The sequence below is a fragment of the Botryllus schlosseri genome, chromosome 15 (genome assembly GCF_051294905.1).
Source record: "Botryllus schlosseri isolate E-star chromosome 15, Bs_hap1, whole genome shotgun sequence".
Classification (NCBI taxonomy): domain Eukaryota; kingdom Metazoa; phylum Chordata; class Ascidiacea; order Stolidobranchia; family Styelidae; genus Botryllus; species Botryllus schlosseri.
The window spans coordinates 21,155,578-21,168,492 of record NC_137250.1 but is presented as its reverse complement, the minus strand read 5'-3'; the positions used below and the strand labels follow the sequence as shown (position 1 = coordinate 21,168,492).

The following is a 12,915-nucleotide window of genomic DNA, read 5'->3' as shown; positions in this document are numbered from 1 at the left end:
TGAATAATAGAGCTTCTTGGAGGTACAGAACTGGAAGAATCATTGCATATCAACAATCGTAGGTAAAGAACTTCAATAGACGATGATATTTCCCATTCTCTTCTAGTTACTGACTATTACCCCTGACGAGTGTCAGCCGGAAATATTCGAGTTTCTGGACAATCATATAACAATGCGTCGACATGAGGACGGGGAAATCAGTATGTCGAAAACATGATCTGGTACGCCGGTGTACTGAAGCCCCTAGCGCATTTCGAGTTGATATGAGTTTAGAATCCTGTAACTGAATATATTAAATATTTATGTGTTCGTCTCACTAGTGACGCAGTCAGTGGAATAGTGCACTTTACGAGATAATCGAATGCACGAATGAATTTTTCAATGCGTTTGCTGTCGCTGAAACGCATCTGACAGCTTCGTGTGAACAAAATTAAAGTTTTAATCAGATATGGCAGCAACATAAGTTGGATTCATAACATTCATTAGGATTTGGCGGCGATATCACTGCCCGCATCGCTACACAAATCCGCGCCACTGATAATCTCCCGCGTCCGGAACTGTCATAACAAAATAAGCAGCTGTCGATATTGAACAGAATCATTAATATAATCTGATCAGACCAATATTAATCGTATTGTATGCGCGACGACTGTCATCAGCGGATATTAAAATATATTGATGCAATAATATATATTATGTATCAAATTCTGGTCCCACAAACAAACATTGATGACCGCTTTATCTGCCGATATCTAAAGCAAATTGTAGTGCTCCCATAACTTAAATACAATTGTAAAATCTATACAGTCAAAAAGACCCATTATGCTGTCGTGACAGAAAATGTGCGTTATCTCTGCATTCACATTCACATATTTCGTGTTCATTTCGATATGAATCTGAATTGAAGTAGTGTGTTAGGCTTACCATATTTTAGAAATGTAAAAAGAGGACACTTTATCAGAAATTTCAGACATGCAAAACTGGAGAAGAATTCTCAAAAACCGGTAAATTTTTCCCACTTCGTGATCGGTTGACTAAAAAAAAAAAGGTCATCACTTCCGCTCAGTGCTCAAAATAACGTTTTTCTCTCTACATTGCCAGGTGGATGACTAAAAAAAAAAAAAGGTCTTCTTTTCGCTCAGGGCTTAAATCACCACTTTTCCCTCCGAAATACCCGCCGGAGCTTCACTTCTGCGCTAATTTACGGCATATCACTCGCGATTTCCTCTAAATCTGACCTAAATTTTCAAAAAAGAGGACAAAATCTCAAAAAAGAGGACAAAAGGGCGTCCTCCGAGGACACTTTCAAAAAAGTAAAAAAAGAGGACGAATCCTCTTAAAAGAGGACGTATGGTAAGCCTAAGTAGTGTAGCCTATTCCAAGAAGATCTGCATTCACATTTGTAGGCCTACTAAAGCGTTATTCTATACAGGGAGTTCGGTACACGAGACAGGTCAGACATATCACACCCAAGTGATTTAGGGTCGCGCCCGTAATTGAAATTACTCATCTCGTTCGTAAAGGTTGTGAGACATGCGATTTATTACTCTTGACCATTATAATCTTGGCAATGATACTACGGAGCGCAATGTGAATTTAAGGCTGCACGGACAGTAAAGAAGTGGGATATTTATCCGAAATTCGAATAGATTTTCAACGTGTCACCGTAGAATTATCGTCAATGGAATAGGTGCGACATCACGACCCCCACAACACTAGAATTGGGATTAGTGCACTTGGCGGTTCTGGCTCTGCGCCAGGGGCGGCAGGCTCCAAGGGGGCGGCAAAATGAGGTTGCACAGTGCACACGGCCGGCCAAAAGCAGCCTAATTGGTAGTCCTTTAGCTGGCGTCCCGTGAGCTAAAATTCAATGCAACTGCTCTCAATCGAAAGCTATAGTGTCGCGCTGATTCCGAAAACACGAATTAATATGTTAACATGGCTATGGAACCACTCCATAGCTGTCAAAGGCCGATTGCTCCTAACAAAGGTATCAAAACAAGGATGGGCCAGTTGCTTCCAGAAGCAGAATAATCAAAGTTGGCGACAGCACTAAGGTTGAGCGAAGAAGTGTTTCCAAAGAATGGTTCTATAAAATACTCAAAAACGGTGACAGAATTTTGAGAAGCTGGTTATTATATTCGAAAAAGTAATCTGGATTGTATAGTTATTGCTGTAAGATGTTCCATTTTACTGGCTCTGCTTTATTTAGCACAAAATGTTGCATATTTAAGCATGAGAATTTCCAAATTCACAAAGAATGCATGGAGAAATGGAAAGAGCTTGCAATGAGACTACAATCGCAACAAACAATTGACCAGAACATGCAGAAACATATGCAATGCAAAGCTACTTGATTCGACACCATATTTAAGCTCGTGTCCGAAACTTCATCTGACCATTGGTGTTTCAATTGCGAACTGTGAGAGGAGCTTCTTAAAGCTCAAACTGATTAAGTGTTATTGAGGCTCTACCATGAATGATGATCGACTATAGCTCTATCCATTCTGTCTATAGAAAGAGACTACGTTCAAAGAGTTGAATTTGAGGATATCATCGCTGCTTTTGCTTCGGCGAAAGCCCTAAAAGTTAAGCTTCGAGGCGGCTATTGATTTTCTATTTGCACAATACATTCGTTCGCCATTTCTCGGCATTCTTATTTTTGGCCTTAATAACGCTGAGACGGTGGGGCTGAGACGCAGCATATTATTTGTAATTATTTTCATTGACAATATTGCTTCAACATGAATCAATGTCGAAATCTGCTGCGGTCTACTTAGGCGGTGGGCGGCATTTTAAGCGAGAGCAGGGGCGGCAGCAAATGCTGCTACGCCAGGGCTTATAAGCTATATGGGCACTTTGTTAAATCCCGACAGTTCAATTAGCCGACAGGTTATGGCAAACAGCATATAGTCGCATTTCTTTCAAAGGATTAAAAACAATTACAATCAAGCTATAACAGGACTTCGCGACATTCGTCTTGCAGAAAGTTCAATAGAACCACACATACATATATCTAGTACCATAAAGGCAACACTAAATAAATTTTCCAATACTGCATTTGGGTTGCATATGTAATCGTAATTAAATTTTGGGTTAATTTCGAAGGTTGTAACCGGTCCGCAACATCTGTTTTGAAGTTTTGCCGTTCCGCGAGGTCGAGAGGTTGAGAACCACCACTGCTCTTCACTATTCAGAGGTTCATACTCTTGACAGAGATGAAAAGAGAGCTAAATATGAAGGAACCGGATCTGGAGATTTGTTTATGTCCGGTAATTTTTACCTAATTTGGTGAACGACTTTTGCCGACTGAGCTTTATAGACAAACTGCCAAACTGGATGGTCGATTTCCATCGCTTTAGCGCACCTGGCGGTAATAAAAATTGCTTCCTTCCATAAGGCCAAAACAGATGTACATTATAGGGCGCTAGGCGTTTTTCGCGTCAGACGCCGCTGGATTACGGAGGTATGCCTCATCAGTACGGCAATTTTTTTTGACATGTCAAAAAAAGTCAAAATATTGTCAAAATTGTAGCGTTAGGTCAAAAAAGTCAAAATTCTTCACAAAGTCAAAATTTTTTTGCAACCCGCATTTCGTTTGTATCGTAGATTTTGCATTGTCGGTGAGCTTATCATTTGACATTTTACAGCTTGTAGCCTAGGCCTTACCGTTGCAGATGGGCCCATTCTCTGCTCACTGCGAATCATAAACATTCCAATGAAACAAATAGGTTGACATGGTGTTATGCCAGACGTGGTCATGCAGTAACGAAGTACTCAAGCAGTTTTCTTCTACTTCTAGTACTTACTCAAGTAGAACTGATTTTTCTACTTCTACTTCATAATATATTGTTATCTACTTACTTACTTTTTACTATTTTCAGTTTGTCAAGTAGAAGTAGTTTAATCCTTTTTAATCAGGAAGATTGCCTGAGGAATTTCGGGGCTGTTTTCACGGAGTATCAACGTTTAATTGTGATAAAAGTTGAGTAGAGCTCAGAAGTTTCGTCGCGCTTCGAGCACAGTGGATATGGAGTGACCAACATGATTTCAAAAAAGTATTGGTGAATATAATTTAAGTAGCGGGTGGCGTGGTTCTGTTTACACCGCATTGTCGCCCATATGAAATTTTTCATCAGAGTATATATGACCCATCGTAACGTTTGAAACTGATGTTTCGCAAGCTAGCATTTACTTATCATATCGTAATCTAGCCCCAGCAAACACAGTACAGACCAAAGATGTAGAAAAGCCGAGCCGATATAGTAGATATTAGATCTCGGCAGGTCGTAGAAAGGGGGATTTTGTGTCGACTCAATTCAACGTCTTTTCCATGTCCTTCAATAATGTAAATATTATGCAGATGCTACAGCCTTTAAACATGGTGAGTAGAATGTAGATCCTACGTTAGAAGAAGAAGATCCTGATATAATAACCTGTTTTCTACCACTATGGGCTTAACCTGATCACGGCTGCGTACACACACCACATTATTTACTACATATTAATCACATTTGTGATAATTTAATTTCAAATGAATTGGCAATAATGCCGTTGTAAAAAATAAAACGAACAAACGAACGAATGTCTTTAGAAAGAAAGTGAAAACAGTCCTTATCATCAGGTTTCATCTTCTGATGAGCCAGTTAAATAACCAGCATGCGGCCTTTTTTCTCAACACCCTGCAGAAATAAAATGAAAATGATGATTAATAGCTAAGACATTCGTACTGCGAAAATGGCAGAGGTAGCGACTAACGAATGACTCCTACATTTTTTTCGCCCATACTTACTAAAATGGATTCGATTCTGAACTATTTCCACTCAAGTTTTCAAGTTTTATTATTATATTTTTTAATATTATATGACTAGAGAACTGACTTCAATCGTCACTTCTACTTGATTATCAAGATCAACGATGACTACTTCAGCACTCTTTGAAAACAGCCACTAACACAAAAAGAATTCTTGACTAAAATTTCTTCACATTCTGTCCAAAATGATCAATTCAACAATCCAAATGAATCAGTTATTTGGCAGCTAGTTGGAGAGATATATACTCAAGTCTAGAAAGTGGAATGATACTCTGCCTGGAAAGCTAAAGACCTAACAATATTGTGTACAGAGAACAAAACATTTGAGTGGCGGCACTGGTATAGACATTAATAAATTATTAGAATTGACAGCAAGATAACCAGCAAGACATTAAAATGAGAATTAGTGCAGTTTCTTAGGCTGTAGTGATACTCAGCCAGTAATTGACCTAGCAGAGAGCAAAACGTTGTAAATAAAGCGAGCGAAACCTCCGACAAATGATACGATAAAACATTAGAATCGACAGTCTTACTAGAAGCAGAATAACAATCATGAGGGGTTAGAGAACAGAAGCCCGGGAAGTGACCATCAGAAATTACTGCATACTGGCCGAACAAATCCATGACCACTAACAAATGGTCTTTCAATAGTCAATATTGATACCAAATGACACCACCCCTATTTCATAGCAACATTAAGCAAATACAGCGCTGGAGTCAACCTTATATAAGCCCTAACCAAACGCCCATTAGTTTTCCCACCTACTACTTCGCGGATGGAAATACGCATTAAAGCGAACGGACGCGACTTGTCACACTCTTGCTATTTCTGCTCCTTTTTTCTCTTCGTTCCTCTTCTCTGTCGCTTCCGCTTGAGGAGAGAAACAGTCGGGCACGTTTACGGATCGTGAATTCCCGGTGGGTGATTCTTCCTCGAATGGTCAGCACCTTGAAAATTGAGAACAATGTGGTTGCAAAATGCATGACAATTTGAAAGTTACATCATTCTAATTATTCCAGTTATGGCCGTGAATCGTTACAAGTGCGGTAACCATAAGAATTATTACTATACTTCAACTACAAATACAATACATTGTATAAAATGATTACCAATTCTTTTACGTTGATCGAGTCCCAAATAGATGAAATATGTCAAAGAATTTGCTAAATTTTTGTATAATTTGACAGATTCCGAAATCTTCTCAAAGTGCACCTTTCAAAAATTTGATATCAAGACTCCCAACATTTTACAATTCGAAGTTGGATGGCTTCACCAATACAAGCAAACAGTTTGTATCGCAATTGACAATTATGTAGAGAACGCTGCGAGACATATGAGTAGGCCTACCCTAAAACGTTTCTCTCACATGGACATTAGGGCTCTTAAAATATGACTTTTTTTCTCAAATCGTTCTGGCTACTTGATAATATTGTTAGGTTACCTAATTTAAGCCTAAACACAAAATTTGGTTCAATTCCAGCCAGTAACCGCTTTGCTACAGGAGAAGAAAGTTTCTATTTATTATATAAAAATAAATAGGTAATAAAAATTTGAAAATTTTCTGTTCACCCCATGAAAGTGTTAGGCTGTCTATAGAAACGATGCTCACCAAATTTGGTTCAATTCCAACCTGTGGAAGCGGAGATATTGCCGTCGACAAATTTGGATTTGAATAAAATAGTATTTACGGTGACCGATTCTTTGTTTACTTATTAAAGTTGTGCTCACCGTAAGTACTATTTTATTAAAATCCAAATTTTTCGACAGCAATAACTCCGCTTCCACTGGTTGGAATTGAACCAAATTTGGTGAGCATCGTTTCTATAGACAGCCTAACACTTTCATGGGGTTAACAGAAAATCTTCAAATTTTTTATTATTCATTTTTATATAATAAATAGGAACTTTCTTCTCTTGTAGCAAAGCGGATACTGGCTGGATTTGAACCATATTTTGTTTGTAGGCTTAAATTAGGTAACCTAACAATTTTATCAAGTAGCCAGTACGATTTGAGAAAAAAAGTCATTTTTGAAGAGCCCTACTGTTCATGACCGTCCACGTTTAGAGTTGCATCTCAAAGATGCTAAAATAAGCCTAAATATAATCCAAGCAATACGATCGTCCACTTTGACTGACTGAATTTCTAAAAACACCTTGATAGCTTCCACATCTTACGTTTATATATACTGTCTGCTATCGGCACAACAAAGTAGGCCTATTTAAAAATACCAAAACAGATTCAACATACCACATCTCTCGCAAAGGCTTTTGCTTTCATTCAATTTTCCATCAAACTTCTTTAAATCCTCCTTTGTGGTGAGTTGCTTTGGAATTCTTCTAGGATCAATTCCGATATTGTTTTATCATATACAATCTATGGCGGAATAAAAGTTTCGGATAAGTTCTAAAACGAACACAATTTTCCACACAAAAGTCAATTGCCACACGAAATGCCAAATGCTACAGTCTCATTTTACAAGGTATGGCGAGGAAACGTAGTGGTACGTTCCATTATAGCTAAACACCAATGAATTGCGGGTTTGAGCGTGACACGTCGACTCCATAATTCCTACCGAAGTGTTGGCCGTTTATCTAGGCTCCTCCTCGCCATCTGATTCGCATAGCCATGTCTTAAAAAGCCTAGGAGTGGGCCGTGCTGTAAGTGGGCAGATGGTTGCCGATGCACCCGGCACTTGGTGAATTCGGCCGCACAAACTCGGCACTTGGTGAATTCGGCCCTCGGGAAATTTTGAAATGAAGTGTATTTACAGCTATTAATATGAATTATCAAACTAATAATAGTATTATCAAGTGATTCGTCAATCTTGTAAGGAGGTCAGGGCATCCGTAGATCGCGCAGTCACGGCGTGATTAGATCACGGATTGCGTAGCCACGGGAAATAACACAGCGCTCATATACCGACCACGCGCGGTCTGCTTGGAATCGATGGCGTGAGTCACGGGCCTGTGTCGTGTAAGTTTTGAGAAGATGGATCTTGGCGTTGTATGTGATCAAAACTGTGGAACATCAAGCGGCGCTTCTTCGTTTATCGATCACGACAAGCCAGTGTTCCTCATCAACAAATGTTTCGCATGATCACGTCAAAATAAATTATTTTTTGCCTTTGGAGAAACGATTCCACTCTGGGATTAGGGTGTCTTGATAACACGGTTGAAGGATCCCAAGATTACGAGATCTACCACGAGCCACGACACGTTTAAATTTCCTTTTTGATACTGTTCATTCATACTAAATGCATTTCTAATGCGAAGGTGTTCTAGTGCCAATTCCTCCAAGGGCCGAGTTCACCAAGTGAAGAGCGTCGCGTTATTTCCCGCAATTACGCAATCTGTGATCTAATCACGCCGTGACTGTGTGATCTACGCATGCCCTGACCGCCGTACAACATTGACAACCACTCAAAGTGCCAAGTTCACCGGCAAACATTCCAGTAACCAATCATGGTGACCGGTACCGCTACGAGATCTACCACGGCCGAATTCACCAAGTGCCGAGTTTGTGTGGCCGAATTCACCAAGTGCCGAGTTCACTGGTAATCGGGCAGATACGGAATAATAATAATAAGAACCGGCCTGGTGTAAAATGACCAGTGTAGTCGAACCACCACCATGAACACCACAAACAAACAAATAAACATCTAACAAGGAAAAGAAATTACCTTTGCAGCCTTTGACAAACACAGTTACCATTGAAACCAGCAATTAAGGTCTTATTCGAAAGCAGAATAAGAACTGTTTTAGTGGACATATCAAATCAAATGTTGGAAAGTTCATGTAAAATAGCCCAAAATATTATCTTACTGTGACCATATTCCATCAATATGGTCTGGCTAGCCAAATTCTCTGGCCAACATAATCAAGCTGCGTTTGGTTTCAACGATTAATAATCTTGTCACTGGATTCGAGGTATAATTGCACTCAAATATCAAATTTTGCTCCATTAATCAACATCAAGTTGAAAATTTCCATTCTTGCACCAACTTTTAGAAAATCATGAATGAGTGTTCTACAGGAATGTATCTATATGACTTATATACCTAGAAAATTCAAGCATAAATATTATGATATACCGTAGGTATAGGTACCGGTAATTCAGATGTTTGAAGCGAATTATAGTGGTCTAATTTCACTAAATTAGAGCGAAATGCCAGCAATATAATTGTAATCTAATTCGGAAAAACGGTTTAGCTCTAATTCTAACCTGGAAAAGCTGAAACTTTTCTATAGTTGTCTACACCTGTTTTGCAGAAAGTCAAACAGCTCTAGGCGTCATATACTACAGGCAATTCGAAATACCCCATAAGCTATATGCTACTGCATATATACCTTTAACCCGCTACCTCAGTCAGTCACAATTCCTATATATTTACGGCATTTACCATACAGAAAGAGCGAACTATGCCTGGCTGCGACCTGTTGCGCTTCAAATCTTTGTATGGCGCGATGACGTAAAATTTGAATCGCCGAAATATTCTAGAAGTCACGCATCGATAATCATATTCCTAAACGTACAACATATCACTTATTTAGTTATTCTCTGAATAAAACTATTAACCATACTCGTTGAACATGCGAGATTACCGAAAGAGCGAATATATATATAATGAAGATCATGTATATCAGAGGAAAACAAAACTATTCGACCTTAGAGCAACAACACGAATATACAACACCGGTGACATCCTCACGCAATAAAACGAAGGGAGAACATTGTTTTCTAATGGATAGAACGAAGCTACCGCATGAGATCGAACAAAACCGGATAGAATTCATCGTGATTGAATGTACCGACAAAGTCATCCTTTCTACGTATTTTAGTCGTACCCGCGAGAGATAGAAAATTTGCATTATTAGGTTAACTACCGGATATAACGAAGCCTAATGCAGGAGATGGAACAACACCGAGTATGAATTTATTCTGATTGAATATAACCACAAGACCATCCTACTACGTATTTTAGACATTCCCTCGACACTTAGAAAATCAGAACCTAATCGAGATGATCCCGGATGATCCTTTTACGGTTTTGTGTTTGCTGGGGCGGTCCATGATGGCGTATCCTAATCTGGAAAAGTGGACTCTATTACTTTTTTTAGCTTTAGTCCTGTTCTTGCATACCACCTTTGAAACTTCCTGGACTAAAGACATGAAATACATTTTCCGCTTTTAGACGTACTACATATATTTCTTTTTCAATTCACAGTATCATACTTAATTTCCGCAAATGAAGCTACACAATATGGTATTTTTACAATCTGCCCATTTTTTATTACCGATCTACACATTTTAGTTTACACCGTATCCGATACAACTTCTCCGTATCGCTCTTCGACTAAACTACGGCCCTTATAATATGTGGGAGGGTGCCATACCATGATAGATTATTTTCTAAAACGCGCTGTTCGAGTAAACAGATGATACGAGCCTGGCTGACCCGGTTTGATTCCCGTCGGAGATGCATCGCTGGGCTCCTCTTCCCTCGCTGTCAGCGTTCCTACGTCGACAAAAAGCCCAGAAAAAGACCCGAAGAAACAAAGTGCTCACAAGGAATGGAAAGAACTAGTAGAAAGGACCGCGGCTTCAAAAAGATCAACATCGAAAAAGAACTATAGGCCGAAGTGGATGTTAGAGTAAAGGATCGCTACTGATGCGTGTCGTTCGACCCTGCTGTCTGTTCGTTACATCGCATTGTCTCTTATCGCATTGTAAGGTGTGTGTATCTTGTTCAGATGAAAATTATAACCCAACGATTATAAAGGTCACAATTTGGTCAAAAAATTAATTTTTATAATTTCAAAAATGTAGTTTTTTTTTATTTTTTTAGGTCAAAATCATCCGTTTTTCAGGTAATAAAAAGCGCCCTACTCATCAGCAATTATAACATTATTCGACAATCATTTTATTAGCGAAATCCTTCTGCACGAGCGGACAGGAAGCCTGGTGCGACCTACTCTAGCAGTCTAGCTTTATCAGATGTAACCATGCAATCTTATATGTCCCAAAAACTGGAAATACGCTTGCATGGCCTATCTTAGAAAATTTAATTTCTTCTGAATTATTGATCAGGATTATCAGCGAATGTTTAGGTTTCAGAAGTAGTAAAAGGAGTCATTACGAAGTAGGTACTTCTACCACAGCCTTTATAAAGGCGCGATGCTTCCACCTAATCCCATCTAACCAAAGAGGCTTTCTGATCTTTAGCCATAGTCGTTTACAGCACTGCTGGTACGCAGAAGTGGTCAGTAACGATCGAAGTACTTCTACTTTTTGAAGCACTTGAAGTGGATTTTTCGTACTCACACTACTTTTTAAGTAGTTATGATTTCAGAGTACTTCTACTTGACAGTTTTTAGTTTTGTAGGCAAAAATAAGCGCACTTGTGAACCACCACTCTAACTTCTACTTGAGTAGAAATTCCGGCGTTACTTCTACTTCTACTTGAGTAGCGACAGTGACTACTTTGACCACCTCTGCTGGTACGCTGTAAACTGCTGTAGATGATGCTTTAACCACGTATTTTGGTATGCTTCGGAGATAGCTAAACACTTCTAAACACCACTGCATCAAATGTACATGATTTGAATTTAATTATTAAATTCGTCCGCCTGCATCTGCAAGAGTTTATCGTCTACGGGTGAGTGGATCGTGCTTTGACTTGGTAGTAAAATGTAAATCAAACCTGATTATGACGACGATGATGTTTGCTCTTTTCTCTTTGGTATTATATTGTTCCCTGAAGAGTAGGATTTGAGCATTGAGCAGGGTTGTTCTATCGACATACGTAAAAATAGAAATAATCTGCAGAATTTCTGGTTATTTCTTGATCTTATCAGACTTTGACATTTCTAGTCGTAGCAAGATGGACCGGCGGATTACAGGCGGTCACCTACGCAAATTTCGAGTTTTTGTAAAATTTCCGCATTTTTCCTGCCGTATCTTGACCTTGTTTGTCATATTGTTTCAAAGTTAACCATGACCAATATATGGCCGACAGAAAATAAGAACTTTAAACAAAGTTAATTTTCTCAAAATTCGTAAAATGGACATAAAGTACTTTGATTTCACAACGACGATATGCTTGATTGGCGGTTGTAACCTCTGACATGATGACCTGTAATAAACTCGGTGCGTCGAGCGACTTTTTTATCATTTCGATTGGGCCGTCGGCAATGGTTTAGCATTAGTCGCGGACGGTCGAGTGGGATTGTCTGCAATCCACTAAGCTCCAAAGTGCTTCATGCAATGTATCGATTGTTTGCATCCAAATACGCTAACAATATTTAATGCTTGGTTCACGTAGATGTGCAGTGATTGGAGAATGAGGCAGCTTTTCGAGTCCAGTGAATGTATGCACTCGCCAGTCCAGATCAAGATGAAATGACTTGATTAATATACCGTCAACCGGGGTGACTTTGATAGTCAGGGTGACTTTGATAACTGTGAAAAAAAGGTCATCACTCGGCTCGAGTCCCGAATTACCCACTCTTTACCTATAGTTCTGTAGTGTTGACTTAAATAAAACCAGTTTATACACGCATGTGCCCAGTTATCTATCTTTTAGGCCAAAATTTAATGTCATTTATGGTCTTTTGGGGCATCTAGGGCTAAAAAGGAAAACAAATTGACAAAACGGAGGATATTTGGGCAAAGGGAGGACATTTCTTCAAAATGGAGGACAAATCCTCCTGAGGAGGATGTATGAAAACCATAGTTCCAATAGCAAGTTTTAAAGCAGCGAAATATACGATCTAATAGTGTGGAATTCTGTAACAAGTTGGGGCTAGGATTAGTTCAGATCTGGGCGAACCAAATGCGTCCCGTGACGCGATTCTGACGGGCTCCTACACTAAACTTGGAAGTTATAAGATGAACCTACCTCTGGGAACAGTGTGACAATTGTGATAACCTGTTACATGAACTCTGTCTTGAGAGAGAAGGGAAAATCAGTGCAACTGCAAGTTCCAACTCTCAGAATTATGGTGGTGTCTGAACATCTCAGAAAACTTCTTATTGGTGGAGTAATTTGTGTTGGTGGATGTTTCTTTTATGTCTAGTATTATTTTTTAAACAATTGGTTATC

General features: G+C 39.1%; 1 protein-coding gene and 1 long non-coding RNA gene across 4 annotated transcripts in view; one reads left to right on the top strand and one right to left on the bottom strand.

Moving 5' to 3' along the window:
• Window positions 1-12,915, top strand: part of LOC145457406 (116 kDa U5 small nuclear ribonucleoprotein component-like) — a 134,903-nt gene that overhangs the window by 44,875 nt on the left and 77,113 nt on the right. The gene's annotated exons all lie outside the window — the stretch shown is intronic.
• On the bottom strand, window positions 4,505-9,442 carry LOC145457450 (uncharacterized). Of its 3 annotated transcripts, XR_013920875.1 has the most exons (4): window positions 8,494-9,442; window positions 7,062-7,187; window positions 5,576-5,761; window positions 4,505-4,682 (listed from the first exon to the last, which is right to left on the bottom strand). It is a non-coding gene; the product is annotated as an uncharacterized LOC145457450 (long non-coding RNA). The 3 variants fall into 3 exon arrangements; XR_013920873.1 differs by lacking the exon at window positions 8,494-9,442 and having other exon boundaries at window positions 7,062-7,819; XR_013920874.1 differs by lacking the exons at window positions 7,062-7,187; window positions 8,494-9,442 and having other exon boundaries at window positions 5,576-7,051.